We start from the raw sequence: 16,624 nt of genomic DNA, 5'->3' as shown, positions 1-16,624 counted from the left end.
GAGAGAGAGAGAGAGAGGGAGAGAGAGAGAGAGAGAGAGAGAGAGAGAGAGAGAGAGAGAGAGAGAGAGAGAGAGAGAGAGAGAGAGAGAGAGAGAGAGAGAGAGAGAGAGAGAGAGTCTTAGCATTTGTGTGTGTGTACGACAGAAAGAGAGATATAACAAGGCAGAAAGAGATTGAGGAAAAGTGGGAAAAATGGGTTTCAGGAAAGAAACAGACCAAGAGAGAGACAAAGACATGGAAAGAGCAAGAGAGAGAAAAAAGAGGGAGAATGTGAGATAGAGGGAAAGAGGAAGAAGAAAAGGATCCCTAGAGAGAGAAATCAAGTAGAGCCAGCGAGAGAGTCAAACAAAGCAGCACTTCCAGACAGCCAGCCATTGTTCAGGCACCAACACAAGGCTTGGTGTGTGTGGATTTGGGGGGTTAGAGTTGAAATGCTTGGAGACACTATACATGTCCAGTTGAGGAGAGAGTAAAGTGAGATGTATTGCCGTTGCTAATTTGATTGATGGGTCCATTTGGCCGCCCCTTCCTCAAACAGTCCTCTGAGATGCTCTGGTGGGGCTGAGAATGAGATTGAGTGCCAGGTTGTCTGTTGTGTAGCGAGGGATCCTGAGTGCCACGTTGTCTGTTGCCTTTCAAGGATCCTGAGTGACAGGTTGTCTGTTGCCTAACGAGGGATCCTGAGTGACAGGTTGTCTGTTGCCTAGCAAGGGATCCTGAGTGACAGCTCCTGAGTTGCTGACACCTCATTATTCATGCTGAGAAGCACAAAGTCTGAAATGAATGAAATTTGAATTAATTTTGTTAAATGAATTTTTTTGAATGAATTTTGTCAAATCGCCAAATGGCAACCCATCCCTTACGGGATTAGTTGGCACATAAACAAACATTATCATAATTCACTGCGGTAATTCAATGATAATTCTTCTTCGCATAGCATAAAGAGTGAAAAAATGTAAGGTCAAAATCAATACATAATAGTAAATAAGTTTATCCAAACAATAATTATATCCCTAGAGCAGTAAAATAATATACATACAGTACATACATACATACATACATACAGTACCAGTCAAAAGTTTGTACACATCTACTCATTCAAGGGTTTTTCTTAATTTTTTTACTATTTTCTACATTGTAGAATAATAGCGAAGGCATCAAAACTATGAAACAACACGTATGGAATCATGTAGTAACCAAAAAAGTGTTAAACAAATCAAAATATATTTGAGATTTGAGATTCTTCAAATAGGCACCCTTTGCTTTAATGACAGCTTTGCACACTCTTGGCATTCTCTCAACCAGCTTCATGAGGTAGTCACCTAGAATACATTTCAATTAACAGGTGTGCCTTGTTAAAAGTTAATTTGTGGAATTTCTTTCCTTCTTAATGCGTTTGAGACCAAGTCCATATTATGGCAAGACCAGCTCAAATAAGCAAAGAGAAACAACAGTCCATCATTACTTTAAGACATGAAGGTCAGTCAATACGGAAAAGTTCAAGAAATGTGAAAGTTTCCTCAAGTGCAATGATGAAACTGGCTCTCATGAGGACCACAACAGGAATGGAAGACCCAGAGATACTTCTGCTGCAGAGGATAAGTTCATTAGAGTTACCAGCCTCAGAAATTGCAGCCCAAATAAATGCTTCACAGACTTCAAGTAACAGACACATCTCAACATCAACTGTTCATAGGAGGCTGTGTGAATCAGGCATTCATGGTTGAATTGCTGCAAAGAAACCACTACTAAAGGAAACAAATAGTCCAAATTTGAGATTTTTGGTTCCAACCGCCTTGTCTTTGTGAGACGCGGCGTGGGTGAACGGATGATCTCCGCATGTGTATTTCCCACCATAAAGCATGGAGGAGGAGGTGTTATGGTGTCTGTGATTTATTTAGAATTCAAGGCACACTTAACCAGCATGGTTACCACAGCATTCTGCAGCGATACGCCATCCCATCTGGTTTGGGCTTAGTGGGACTATCATTTGTTTTTCACCAGGACAATGACCCAACACACCTCCAGGCTGTGTAAGGGCTATTTTACCAAGAAGGAGAGTGATGTAAAATCAGCCAACAAGTGCTCAGCATATGTGGGAACTCCTTCAAGACTGTTGGAAGAGCATTCCAGGTGAAGCTGGTTGAGAGAATGCCAATAGTGTGCAAAGCTGTCATTAAGGCAAAGGGTGGCTATTTGAAGATTTGTTTAACACTTTTTTGGTTACTACATGATTCCATATGTGTTATTCATAGTTTTGATGTCTTCAATATTATTCTACAATGTAAAGAAAAACCCTTGAATGAGTAGGTGTTCTAAAACGTTTCACCGGTAGTGTACATACAGACATACATACATACATAACATATACAGATAAATAAATACAGGAAAATGAAACAGAAGGCATTTGAACCCAGTCTGGCACAAAGAGAAGATTCAGATGGGAGACAAGCCTCTACACAATCTATATACTCACGTACCATTTACCACATACAAGCTAAATATTTTTACAATGTAATAATTGGTAGCCCTTTTTCTTTTATTCCAGGCTTTATCTAAATATTCTGCAAACGGAAATACACAATGGACAAAAAACTATTTCAGTTTCTCCTCATCGCTCAGCCACATAATGCCAGGGCATATCTGGTGTGCTTTCTGGAATAAGAGCAAGTGTATATCGTGGTAGAAAGGGCAATAGAGGGTAAAAATGAGTTTCATTCTCTTTTTCTTAGAGGTCACAATAGTTACATAGTCTTTCCTCTTCCATTTCACCACAATACCGACCTGTTTCAATACGCAGAGGCAATATCCCTGATCTTGCCTGTGCACATAGCGATCTCTTGCTTTTAGGTAGGTTATACATAATATATCTCTCACACACGAATTCACCCTTAATCAAACAAAAGGTTCTCCATTTGGGTTTGTGATTAATCTCCTCCACCCATTATTTTCATATTGCATCAACAGTTGTTTTTTAATCATATCTATGTCTCTCTTAATTTGGTTTTCGTACAGATGTTCACAGTCAGACTGTTGAAAAAGGTCAGACATTTCAGTTGCCCAGGCTCCCCAATGGATAGATCCCATTGAAAAACTTTACTAGCTATTCTGGCAGTTGGCATATCCAACAGTCTATTCCAAAGTTTCACCATACACACCTTCCATCTCACCTCACAGGGTTCCCAGCCCACGTCCACAGTTATTGCAAGTATAGGTGCAAACTTGTGGACACCTAAAAAGTAACGTACTGCTCTGTTATGTACATGTTCATTTTTTAAGATACCTCTTAGTACCCCACACTCCTGCTAAATAGTCCAGAACAGGACACACGCATGTCTGATACAGTTTGGAATACGTAGCATAACCAATATCTTTGAGTGTTTTTGTTTTTCCTATAACTCCCCCAAGAGCTCTACTTGCTGAGTAGTTCTGTATAGAAAGGTCATATGTTCATCAATAAAAATACCAAAATATTTATAATTGCTAGTAAACTCAAGAATGTCTTCACCAAAACAAAACTGAAAAACACTTCTCTTAGTACCTGGTTTTCTAAAATGCATGATCTGTGTTTTTTGTCTGGTTGATCATGAGTCTTCATCTTTTACACCAATTGACTGCACATAATGACATGTTCTGCAGGTCTTGTTCAGTTTCTGCCATTAAAATAATATAATCAGCATATAAAAGGATACTTAGCATTTTATCATCATATCTTACTCCAATTTTTAACTGTTTAATTTATTTTGCCAAATCATTTATAAACATAGCAAACAAAGTCGGTGATAAAGCGTCTCCTTGTTTTGCACCCGAGGGTGTGGGAAACCAATCTGTACGATATTCATTAACACGCACACAAGAAATTGGTACTTTGTAAAGAGACTGGATTGCGTGATAGCATTTCCCATCAACCCGTCTTTAACAAACTATAGGCTAAAAGATCCCTATTTACAAAATCAAAAGCTTTCTGCAAATCAATGAAACATGCAAAAGTAGACTTCTCTTTGTGTAATCTATTTCTGATTATTGTACAGACCGAGAAGATATGATCTATACAGGCTCTGGATTTACGAAAACCATTTTGTTCTTCCACCAGAATGTTTTGATCCTCCCAAAAGGTAATTAGCCTATTGTTGAGGATGGATGAATATAATTTATAAACCGTACTTATTAAACTTATACCTCTATAGTTCAGTGGCACTCTCGGGTCATTTAATGAAGATTTGGGAATGGGATTCACTATAGACTTATACCAAGTGGATGGCAGTATACTGTACTCAAAACAAATTTGAGGGAAATCATATAGGATGTCAATTAATTTAGGGGATTTGTATGCTCTGTAACTATTAGGAGAAATGTACAATGTAATATGCCTATCTACTAACGGGTGGCTGTCTAAATTTAGAGGGTGAAGGATTTGTTGAACGTGGTTATAAATAGGCTATCATACAGTGGCTTGTAAAAGTATTCACCCTCTTGGCATTTTTCCTATTTTGTTGCCTTACAACCTGGAATTGATTTTGGGGGGGGTTGTATCATTTGATTTACACAACATGCCTACCACTTTGAAGATGCAAAATACTTTGTAGAGACACCTTTTGCAGCAATTACAGCTGCAAGTCTCTTGGGGTATGTCTCCATAAGCTTGGCACATCTAGCCACTGGGATTTTTGCCCATTCTTCAAGGCAAAACTTCTCCAGCTCCTTCAAATTGGATGGGTTCCGCTGGTGTACATAAATCTTTAAGTCATACCACTGATTCTCAATTGGATTGAGGTATGGGCTTTGACTAGGCCATTCCAAGACATTTAAATGTTTCCACTTAAACCACTTGAGTGTTGCTTTAGCAGTATGCTTAGGGTCATTGTCCTGCTGGAAGGTGAACCTCTGTCCCAGTCTCAAATCTCTGGAAGACTGAAACAGGTTTCCCTCAAGAATTTCCCTGTATTTAGCGCCATCTATCAATCATTCCTTCAATTCTGACCAGTTTCCCAGTCCCTGCCGATGTAAAACATCCCCACAGCATGATGCTGCCACCACCATGCTTCACTGTGGGGATGGTGTTCTCGGGGTGATGAGAGGTGTTGGGTTTGCGCCAGACATAGCGTTTTCCTTGATGGCCAAAAAGCTCAATTTTAGTCTCATCTGACTAGAGTATATGTTTGGGGAGTCTCCCACATGGCTTTTGGCGAACACCAAACGTGTTTGCTTATTTTTTTCTTTAAGCAATGGCTTTTTTCTGCCCACTCTTCCGTAAAGCCCAGCTCTGTGGAGTGTACGGCTTAAAGTGGTCCTATGGACAGATACTCCAGCTGTGGAGCTTTGCAGCTCCTTCAGGGTTATCTTTGGTCTCTTTGTTGCCTCTCTGATTAATGCCCTCCTTGCCTGGTCCATGAGTTTTGGTGGGCGGCCCTCTCTTGGCAGGTTTGTTTGCCATATTCTTTCAATTTTTTAATAATGGATTTAATGGTGCTCCCTGGGATGTTCAAAGTTTCGGATATTTTTTTATAACCCAACCCTGCTCTGTACTTCTCCACAACTTTGTCCATGATCTGTTTGGAGAGCTCCTTGGTCTTCATGGTGCCACTTGCTTGGTGGTGCCCCTGGCTTAGTGGTGTTGCAGACTCTGGGGCCTTTCAGAACGTGTATATATACCGAGATCATGTGACAGATCATGTGACACTTAGATTGCACACAGGTGGACTTGATTTAACTAATTATGTGACTTCTGAAGGTAATTGGTTGCACCAGATCTTATTTAGGGGCTTCATAGCAAAGGGGGTGAATACATATGCACACACCACTTTTCCGTTATTTATTTTTTAGAATTTTTTGAAACAAGTTATTTTATTTTCATTTCACTTCACCAATTTGGACTATTTTGTGTATGTCTATTGCATGAAATCCAAATAAAAATCAATTTAAATTACAGGTTGTAATGCAACAAAATAGGAAAAACGTCAAGTGGGATGAATACTTTTGCAAGGCACTGTAAGTGGTGAGGTGGTATAGAGGAGAGAATGAGGTTGAGATTGTACAGTTCCATACAGTCTCTTCGTGTGTGTGAGAGAGAGAAAGAGCGAGAGAGAGAAATAGAGTCAGAACGAGAGATGGAGAGAGAAAATAAGGAGACTAAGGAAGGCTTAGAAAGGCAGTGCTGTACGTATAAATGGCAGGGGACAAGTAGGTGAGTATGTGTTTGGCTGAACCAACACACTAATACCCTGTCTCCTCCCTTCCAATCCCCACCAGCCACCCTGCACACTAGGCCTACTTAGTTTAGCCTTCAGCCATACCGCCCCTTGCACACACGAATGCACACACACACACGTACACACACACACACACACACACACACACACACACACTCACACACACACACACAAGGACCCTGCAGGTGTACGATGCCACCTTCTCCCCTGACTTGGGGGCTTGCCCAGTGTCAGTTTACCTCTCTGTTCAACAGACAAAGAAAGTCTTTATGGCTCAAAAACAGCCCCAAACAGAGAAGCACAAGAGGGGCATAGACACAGGATTATATGGGCTTATTACCAACAAACGTCTCTTATGCAAAAAAAACAACCTCTTTTGTTCAAAAAATAGAAAGTCTGTCAATGGCTGGGCCTCGAATGGCATGTGAACATTGATGTGGAGCTGTTATATTGTAAGGGGCATTGCACAGTATAATTGTGTTGACCTATTGTGCAGGGATAAGAGTTGTCTCTCTGTTGGTTTGTGTGAATAACTTGTAAAGCAATAATTTATATTATTTAATGTGAATAACCACAATAGCTGTCACTAACTGAATATGTATATAACACACTAAATCTCAATCCAATGTAATTTCACTTTCCTGCCCATGTCAATGTCAGACCAAAAGGTTGTGGAAGGGATGTGTCACTGGGATAGGTTTAGAGGTGAACTTCGGTGCTAGATGTGTAAAATTCTGCTCAATACTTTAACGGTGACTAGACCTGTCACCATGGGTGGATTGGCCGTCTGGCAATTCTGGCAAATGCCAGACCATCTTTTCTTGAGGTGGTCTGGTAGAAATTGACAAATAATAATAATAATAATAATGACATGGCTGGCGGACCATGGGCATGTTTTTTTTAATGACTTTTGCACAATTTCTCCGTTGTCTTAATAATCTATATTGAGCATTTGGCTGACCAGTGGGCAACGGCCGGCCACCCTACCAAGATGGGCTGTCCCGGTTTTCTGATTGGCTGAGCTGGGATTGGCTTTTATAACACATAGGTAAGGCAATGGCCGTCTACTAGACATTTAGTAAACACAAGTCATAATGTATTACAATAAAGGTCCATTTGGGGACTGTCTGTGTATTTTAATTGTTTTATCAATGTTTATTCACTTCTGAATCTCGGTCTCTTCAGTCCAGCAGGTGGGTTTATGAGCCGTAGTAACTAGTGACTCTGGTGTTGGATTACATTACATAGCCACCACCACTGGAGTCTGGAAAGTCCCACCTATCTCCCGCCTATTTCATTCACTGAGAGACCCATCACTTCTTGGCAGAAAGATACACATATGCAGAAATGAAGCACAATGCGGGAAATCTATCCATATCCACATAAACTAGTCCCAACATCGTTCTATGACAAACACAGAAGGTTTTATATTGAATTCAATAGAAGAAAACAGAGAGAGGGAGAGAGAGAGACTGCCAGTTCCTTAATGTAGCCATTGGCTCTATTATACAACTAAAACATTACTGAAGCCCAAACAAGAGTTGTCTTTGGGGTGTGGTTTAATGTGGGTGTGGTTTAATGTGGGTGTGTCTTTGCCCTTCAATCAGAACAAACAAACAAGGGCAGTAGTGAGTAATTTAGTGACAGCGAGGTAAACTAAGCTAGCTTTGCTATAGAGAGAGGTTTTGAAGTTGAGGACTTCCCCCCTCCTGACAGACTCGCCATCTCAAGATAATCTGCTAATTCAGTTCTACTTGTAGGCTAAAGCCTGCGCTGACCTTGTGTGACTCCTGAGTGGCGCAGTGGTCTAAGGCACTGCATCGCAGTGCTAACTGTGCCACTAGAGATCCTGGTTCGAATCCAGGCTCTGTCGCCGCCGGCCGCGACCGGGAGACTCATGGGCGGTGCACAATTGGCCCAGTGTCGTCCAGGGTAGGGGAGGGAATGGCCGGCAGGGATGTAGCTCAGTTGATAGAGCATGGCGTTTGCAACGCCAGGGTTGTGGGTTCGATTCCCACGGGGGGCCAGTATAAAAAAAATATATATGTATTCACTAACTGTAAGTCGCTCTGGATAAGAGCGTCTGCTAAAATGTAATGTAAATGTTTAGCAAACCTGACAGCAGCTAGCTAGCTAGCATAACTTGGGGATAGCTACAGCTGGCTAGCCTACCTAGCTAGCTGAAATTTCTCTGTCTAAATTTCTCCAAATGTCTAATCCCAGATATGCCAGGAGACACTCGTTCTACAACACCTTGTTACGAAAGTAGCTTGAAACTTGAAGTTTTATAATATAATATGCCATTTAGCAGACGCTTTTATCCAAAGCGACTTACAGTCATGCGTGCATACATTTTTTTTTGTGTATGGGTGGTCCCGGGGATCGAACCCACTACCTTAGTGTTACAAGCGCCGTGCTCTACCAGCTGAGCTACAGAGGACCACATCTGTAGGACCACATCTTTATCACGTCATGTAAAGACATGTTACTGTTGAAACAATATTAACAACTGCGGAGTTGAAAGCCCGGTCTTCAGTCAGCTCAGCTGTCAACACAATATTCTATAACTGACTAGTTTTGTCTCGTCTCTCCTTATGTCCGCTGTTAGTTGTTACAACTTCAGGTGTCCCAGAATTAGTATGGCATTCTATTCTATGTCTATGGTCTATTCTAAGGATTTTGCTGTCTAACCACACACTGACATACACATCTCTATGTTTTTTTTTTTATTGACTGAATTTATTAGACCATTTAAAAAAATACATACACAAGGGCGCTCCGGCCGGTGACGCCTCCACATACAATTTAAGAAAATCATCAAAGATAACACAATAAAGCTTAAAAGCTCATTTCCATTGTGGTCCTGTCTTCAAGTCTTCAGTAGGTGATGAAGTCTCTTCCATCTTTGTCATGTATTACAGGTTATGGACAGGTGCAGTCAAGTGGCCGGAGGGTTGGAGTGCATGACACTCCATCCTGGATATGACAGAGTTTGCCTCAACCCATGTGTCCAGCAGGCAGAGTTCAATAAATACAGGAAGATGGCACTCTTCTCCTACCACTCTGTAGCGATGAACTTATGTAGATATTCTAAACACAGTGTTTTGATATCTTTCAAGTGTAACAGTTCCATGTAGAATAAACCATCCTTCACATAAACTGTAGAAGCAGTGGTCTGCTACTATAACAAGGTGCAAATATTACACTTGTCTTTCATCTTCTATTGTCATTCACAGCTGATACAGATACTGTACCCATCACCATTCAATTCAATATTAACAAAAGACGATGAAGAGTGATAGATGTGTCTTGTATCATTTGAATGCCGAGTGCAAAGTCTCTCCAAGTTCAGACATCTGTATCAACCTGTCTTTTAGTCAGGGGACTCCATCGCAAGATGTATTTTTCTCATCTTTGAGCGAGCCCAACCAGTGATGACCAGGAACAGACTGGTTGACGACCAGGAATAGAGTGGTGATGGCTGGAGAGACAGTAGACAACACGGAAAGACGGCAACCAGGGCAGCAAGGGTTGGCAGCCCGATATGCATTTTCCGAGAGGAAGGACCCCACACCAAGCTACAGATCGACTTATGGAGATATACCCCCAGGGATGCCCGAGAGAGGGTAGGATGAGCAACCCAGCCGGATTGACCAAAGGACACCGATACTTGGGAAAATAATAACGACTACGATTACAGAATGTTTTTGCGGCAAGGTCTGCAAGAACCCGCTTGGCCTCAAGATCCACCAGGTCAGGATGAAATGCTTGCAGGTGGTACATGCAACACAGTGCACAGGAATCACTACTGTTGAGAAGCAGGAGGAGTCATGGCCCAGAGTCACCTCACAGTGCCCGGAACCTCCAAGTGCTGCAAGCTTCAACTAAATGCAGAGCACCAGAACAGCGGCGGGTTAAGTGGCCTCTAGCCAAACAGAAGAAAGATTAGCCCCAGTTTGATGAAGATGCTGAAAAAGTCATTGAAGCAACAGCCAAAAGGTACTGTAAGCATCGTTCTTGATAGCCGGAAACCACTGGCAGCATCTGGGTAAATCTCTGGTAGGTAGAACAGTGAAAGATAACTTTTTTTTCGCTCTTGTTTGTAATGATCACAGCCAGGCAGAAGAACACCGAATGTTAGTGAAAAACGAACATGTAAAAAAAAAATGCCTAGAGAAGTTCTGTTATTACTGTGTGTTGGTCGTTCGAAGTAAACAACGCCATAAACCAAGAGATGTGGCCACGCCCCCTCTCCCTAGTATCCGCATACGCTATGAATGCTGGATTTTGTGGTTCACTATGAGCAGACAAATAAACAGGAAGTTGAAACTGATCCCATCTGTCCAACTTTCCTATCTGGCCAGCCGACTGGTACTATCTGGCCGGCGGCCGACTTGTCCTATCTGGCCGGCCGACTGGTACTATCTGGCCGGACGGTCCACTGGACCTATCTGGCCAGCCGACTGGCACTATCTGGCCAGACGACTTGTCCTATCTGGTCAGCTGACTGAAACTATCTTGGCGGCTGACTGGTTCTATCTGACCGGCCGACTGGACCTATCAGGCCGGCTGACTGGTACTATCTGGCCGGACAGTCCACTGGACCTATCTGGCCGGCAGACTGGACCTATCTGGCTGGTCGACTAGTCCTATTTGACCGGCCGACTGGTCCTATCTGGCCAGACGACTGGTACTACCTGGCCAGACGACTGTTCCTATCTGGCCGGACGACTGGTCCTGTCTGGCCAGATGACTGGTCCGATCTGGCCCTATAGGTTGAAAGGTCCTTTCAGGCCGGTTGACTTTTCACGGTTGTGGGTTTGATTCCCACGGGGGGCCAGTATGAAAAATAAAAAATAATGTATGCACTAACTCTAAGTCGCTCTGGATAAGAGCGTCTGCTAAATGACTAAAATGTAAATAGCACATTGAAAATGAGGTGATTCCCCTGCTATTACACATTGAATATGCCTAAAAGCACAATAATCAACCTCTCTCAAACATTGTGGTGGTGTCAGGGGGTAATGCTATTACACATTGAATAAGCCTAAAAGGTATTGGTCCCACATTAATAATAACAATTTACAAGAAAAATAATGAAACAGATGTACATTATAAATGTAACCGGGCTTGACTCTTGCGAGACGATCATACCCTGCAGTCCTCTTCATTCTCCTCATCCTTCTGTGGGTCACTCATATGAAGAGTACAGTTTATGGCCAATAAATGTTTTTCCCTCATGATGGAGGGCGGGGACTTGCTCCAGTAGTAAACTAGTCTTGATACCTTCGCCAGTCCCATGGACATCACCAGTGAAATGTACGAGAGCACGTCACCCATGGTGACATGTTTCCAGTGCATCATCTCCCCCTGTAATGTAAAAGCAATATACTAAAAGATAACACCCAGCCTAAAATGTATGTTACAAATTCCCTGCTGGTGAGTTTTAGCACATCATCTCACAGCCCTCTCTCAGAGGCAAACTGTACATTTCTAACTCCTGCAGTGGCAAGGTGTGTAGGGCCATTACACAATCCCCCCCTGCTATGTCCAATGGGAAGGGGAGCCTACTGCAGGAGTTAAAATGTTCAGTCAACAGACTTCTCCAATCTCTCTGTCACTACAGAGAGAGCAGCAAGCTCACCTCTGTCCTGTACAGTGACATCTGGGTCACGTTGAGGGAAAGGTTGTTGTCCTGTCACCACACTGCCAGGTCACTGGCCTCCTCCTTATAGGCTCTCTCATTGTCGTTAGTGATCAGGCCTACCACATCATGTCGTCAGCAAACTTAATGATGGTGTTGGAGTCGTGGGTGGCCACGCAGTTATAGGTGAGCAGGGAGTACAGGAGGGGATTAAGCACACACCCCTGAGGGGCGCCCATGTTAAAGGTCAGCGTGGCAGATGTGTTGTTGCCTATCCTCACCATCCAGTTGCAGAGGGAGGTGTTCAGTCCCAGGGTCCTGAGCTTAGTGATGAGCTTGGCTGTAGTCAATACATAGCATTCTCACATAAGTGTTCCTTTTGTCCAGGTGGGAGAGGGTAATGTGGAGAGCAATAGAGATTGTATGTAAATGTAAATGCAATAGAGATTGTGTCATCTGTGGACCTGTTGTGGCGGTATGCGAATTGGAATGGGTCCAGTGTGTCTGGGATGATGGTGTTGATGTGTGCCATGACCAGCCTTTCAAAGCATTTAATGGATACAGATGTGAGGGCTACAGGATGATTTAGACAGGTTACCTTGGCATTCTTGGGTACAGGGACTATGCTGGTCTGCTTGAAACATGTAGGTATTACAGACTGGGTCAGGGAGACGTTTAAAATGTAATTGAAGACACTTGCCAGATGGTAATCCGTCTGGGACTGCGGCCTTGTGAATGTTAACCTGTTTAAAGGTCTTACTTACATAGAAGATTGCACAGTCATCCGGGACAGCTGGTGCTCTCATGCATGGTTCAGTGTTGCTTGCCTCAAAGCGAGCATAGAAGGCATTTAGCTCATCTGGTAGGCTCACGTCACTGGGCAGCTCGCGGCAGGGTTTCCCTTTGTAATCTGTGATAGTTTGCAAGCCCTGCCACATACGATGAGCTTCAGAGCCGGAGTAGTAGGATTCAATCTTAGTCCTGTATTGATGCTTTGCCTGTTTAATGGTTCATCGGAGCTCATAGCGGGATTACTTATAAGCGTCCAGATTAGTGTCCCGCTCCTTGAAAGATCTAGCGCGTTCGTGAGAGATTCACCTTTCTGGTGTTTGTCATGTTTTGCTCTAATACGCCCACAGGCCTCACGACTTGTCTGAAAAAATGAATGGAAGTATATATTGACACTGTTTAGTGCCAAAAATAAGGGGTTAAATACATGTTTTGTTTTTTAAATGCTCAGATATAGGACAGACACTTTAGAACAAACTTCCTTTAGATTTTTTTGGGGGGGACTATCTGTTGTTCCATGTAGTGAATCTGTTATTCAATGCATTTCTATGGGATAATAGCAGTAAGGCCAAATAAACATTCTCATCAAATACATTTTTTATATATTTTTTGGATATTTCAAGGGTTCTTAAAATTCCAAATCAAATAGCAAAATTATCCTTGATATGACCTTCTTAAAACAAATCCCCCCAAATACAATGCTGTTTGCAATGTAACGATTATAATAAAACCGATCAGAGTTATGTTGCCTCCTTGTTAATTCTCCTTCCCAAACGTCATGTGAAAACTTTGATTTTCAGACCGCACCTGATATTCAGAGAATTGATTTGGGTTGGGCCTGCCCGGGCTTAGGTTTGTGCAACATTGTAGCCTAGAGACCAACACGTGGCTGTTGCTGTGGTGAGAGAGAAGCGCGCCTGTATCACTCTCACAGAACTAGAATGAAATTCAATTTCTATAATCTCCCTCTCTCTGCTCTGATCGACATGAGCCTGCAACTCTCATCTCTCCAGCGTTGCGTTTATTTTATGGTGTTAAGGATGAACTCAAATTCAGGAGAAAAGACCAGACTTGAACGCAACACTTAACTTGTTCCGTTGCACATATCTCCGTAGCAACTCAACAAGGACTAGCTGCTAACCATTGCCAATCAGCCTCCACTACTGTTTGCAACACTTAACTAGTTGCTTGGAACATAGCTCCTCAAACAAGCTCCAGCTGCTGCTAACTGCTAATCATCCTCTACACCTGTTCTCACTCTCCTTAACCACCACTTCCGCCCTATTTAAACCCAACCAAACAGTCATTCCTCATCTCTGTTTTGCTTTTGCATGCAAGACACTGTGCGTGACAAACCACGATTTATCGAATGTTATACTAAAAGGTTACTTAGTTACTTAAATTACGCTGACTTACTTGATCTCACCGGCTCGGATTACGAGAAATGTTCAGACCAAGTTCGACTCTCCCTTCTCCATTATCAGGGCCACACCACATCTAACCAGATGGCTGCAGTCTGTTGTTTCGGTGCACCACCACCGTTCCAGGCCTCACAAAGAACCAGAACACTCACTGCTAAGGCTAAATTCCTGATGGCGTATTGAACACACAGCGATGCTAATCACCTCAAGATAAAAACGTCCTATTCAATATCAGTAATTTAGACTAAATATTAGCACTTCATATACTTGTGGGTAATAACATTCAATCTGGATAATAACACAAAACAAATCATTAGGCTAGAGAAATGTATAGACAAATATTACAACAACAAGCAACACTCAAACATGACGGAGGATAAACGAGGAGAATCAATCTCCAAGAGAAAACGCGACTCCTCAATGGATACAGATGATTTTTGATTTTCACCACTGGGACTGGTAAGTGTGGAAAGCGATCTGTTGAAGTCGATAAATGACAAACTGTGCATACAGTGGCTTGCGAAAGTATTCACCCCCCTTGCTATTTTTCCTATTTTGCTGCCGTCAACCTGGAATTAAAATTGATTTTTGGGGGGATTGTATCATTTGATTTACACAACATGCCTACCACTTTGAAAATGCAAAATATGTTTTATTGTAAAACAAACAAGAAATAAGACCAAAAAAAACAGAAAACTTGAGCGTTTATAACTATTCACCTCCCCAAAGTCAATACTTTGTAGAGCCACCCTTGGCAGCAGTTACAGCTGCAAGTCTCTATAAACTTAGCACATCTAGCCACTGGGATTTTTGCCCATTCTTCAAGGCAAAACTGCTCCAACTCCTTCAAGTTGGATGGGTTCCACTGGTGTACAGCAATCTTTAAGTCATACCACTGATTCTCAATTGGATTGAGGTCTGGGCTTTGACTAGTCCATTCCAAGACATTTAAATGTTTCCCCTTAAACCACTCAAGTGTTGCTTTAGCACTATTCTTAGGGTCATTGTCCTGCTGAAATGTGAACCTCCGTCCCAGTCTCAAATCTCTGGAAGACTGAAACTGTTTTCCCTCAAGAATTTCCCTGTATTTAGCGCCTTCCATCATTCCTTCAATTCTGACCAGTTTCCCAGTCCCTGCCGATGGAAAAACATTCCCACAGCATGATGGTGTTCTAGGGGTGATGAGAGGTGTTGGGTTTGCGCCAGACATAGCGTTTTCCTTGATGGCCAAAAAACTCAATTTTAGTCTCATCTGACCAGAGTACCTTCTTCCATATGTTTGGGGAGTCTACCACATGGCTTACGGCGAACACCAAACGTGTTTGCTTATTTTTTTCTTTAAGCAATGGCTTTTTTTCTGCCCACTCTTCCGTAAAGCCCAGCTCTGTGGAGTGTATGGCTTAAGGTGGTCCTATGGACAGAGACTCCAATCTCCGCTGTGGAGCTTTGCAGCTCCTTCAGGGTTATCTTTGGTCTCTTTGTTGGCTCTCTGATTAATGCCCTCCTTGCCTGGTCTGTGAGTTTTGGTGGGCGGCCCTCTATTGGCAGGTTTGTTGTGGTGCCATATGCTTGCTTGGTGGTGCCCCTTGCTTAGTGGTGTTGCAGACTCTGGAGCCTTTCAGAACAGGTGTATATATACTGAGATCATGTGGCAGATCATGTGACACTTAGATTGCACACACGTGGACTTTATTTAACGGCGACTCAATCAAGCTAGTCGTCTTGACTTCTTTCTTATGTCATTCTCGTTGGCACCAAAAGTTTAAAATGTGTTGATAGGGGACAGAATGCGGTCGGACCATCATATAATTGGCATATACATTACTCTTACAGAATTTCCACGTGGGCGAGGATATTGGAAATTTAATCAAAGGCTATTGGATCAAATCAAATCCAATCAAATTGTATTGGTCACATGCGCCGAATACAACAGGTGCAGACATTACAGTGAAATGCTTACTTACAGCCCTTAACCAACAGTGCATTTATTTTAAACAAAAAAAGTAAGAATAAAACAACAACAAAAAAAGTGTTGAGAAAAAAAGAGCAGAAGTAAAAAAAAGTGACAGTAGGGAGGCTATATATACAGTAAAATAAACTGACAGTAGGGAGGCTATATATACAGGGGGGTACCGTTGCAGAGTCAATGTGCGGGGGCACCGGCTAGTTGAGGTAGTTGAGGTAATATGTACATGTGGGTAGAGTTAAAGTGACTATGCATAAATACTTAACAGAGTAGCAGCAGCGTAAAAAGGATGGGGTGGGGGGGCAGTGCAAATAGTCCGGGTAGCCATGATTAGCTGTTCAGGAGTCTTATGGCTTGGGGGTAGAAGCTGTTGAGAAGTCTTTTGGACCTAGACTTGGCACTCCGGTACCGCTTGCCGTGCGGTAGCAGAGAGAACAGTCTATGACTAGGGTGGCTGGAGTCTTTGACAATTTTGAGGGCCTTCCTCTGACACCGCCTGGTATAGAGGTCCTGGATGGCAGGAAGCTTTGCCCCAGTGATGTACTGGGCCATACGCACTACCCTCTGTAGTGCCTTGCGGTCAGAGGCCAAGCA

The sequence above is a fragment of the Coregonus lavaretus genome (genome assembly GCF_964263955.1).
Source record: "Coregonus lavaretus genome assembly, chromosome: 26".
In the NCBI taxonomy this organism is placed as follows: Eukaryota; Metazoa; Chordata; class Actinopteri; order Salmoniformes; family Salmonidae; genus Coregonus; species Coregonus lavaretus.
This window is presented reverse-complemented; position numbering follows the sequence as displayed.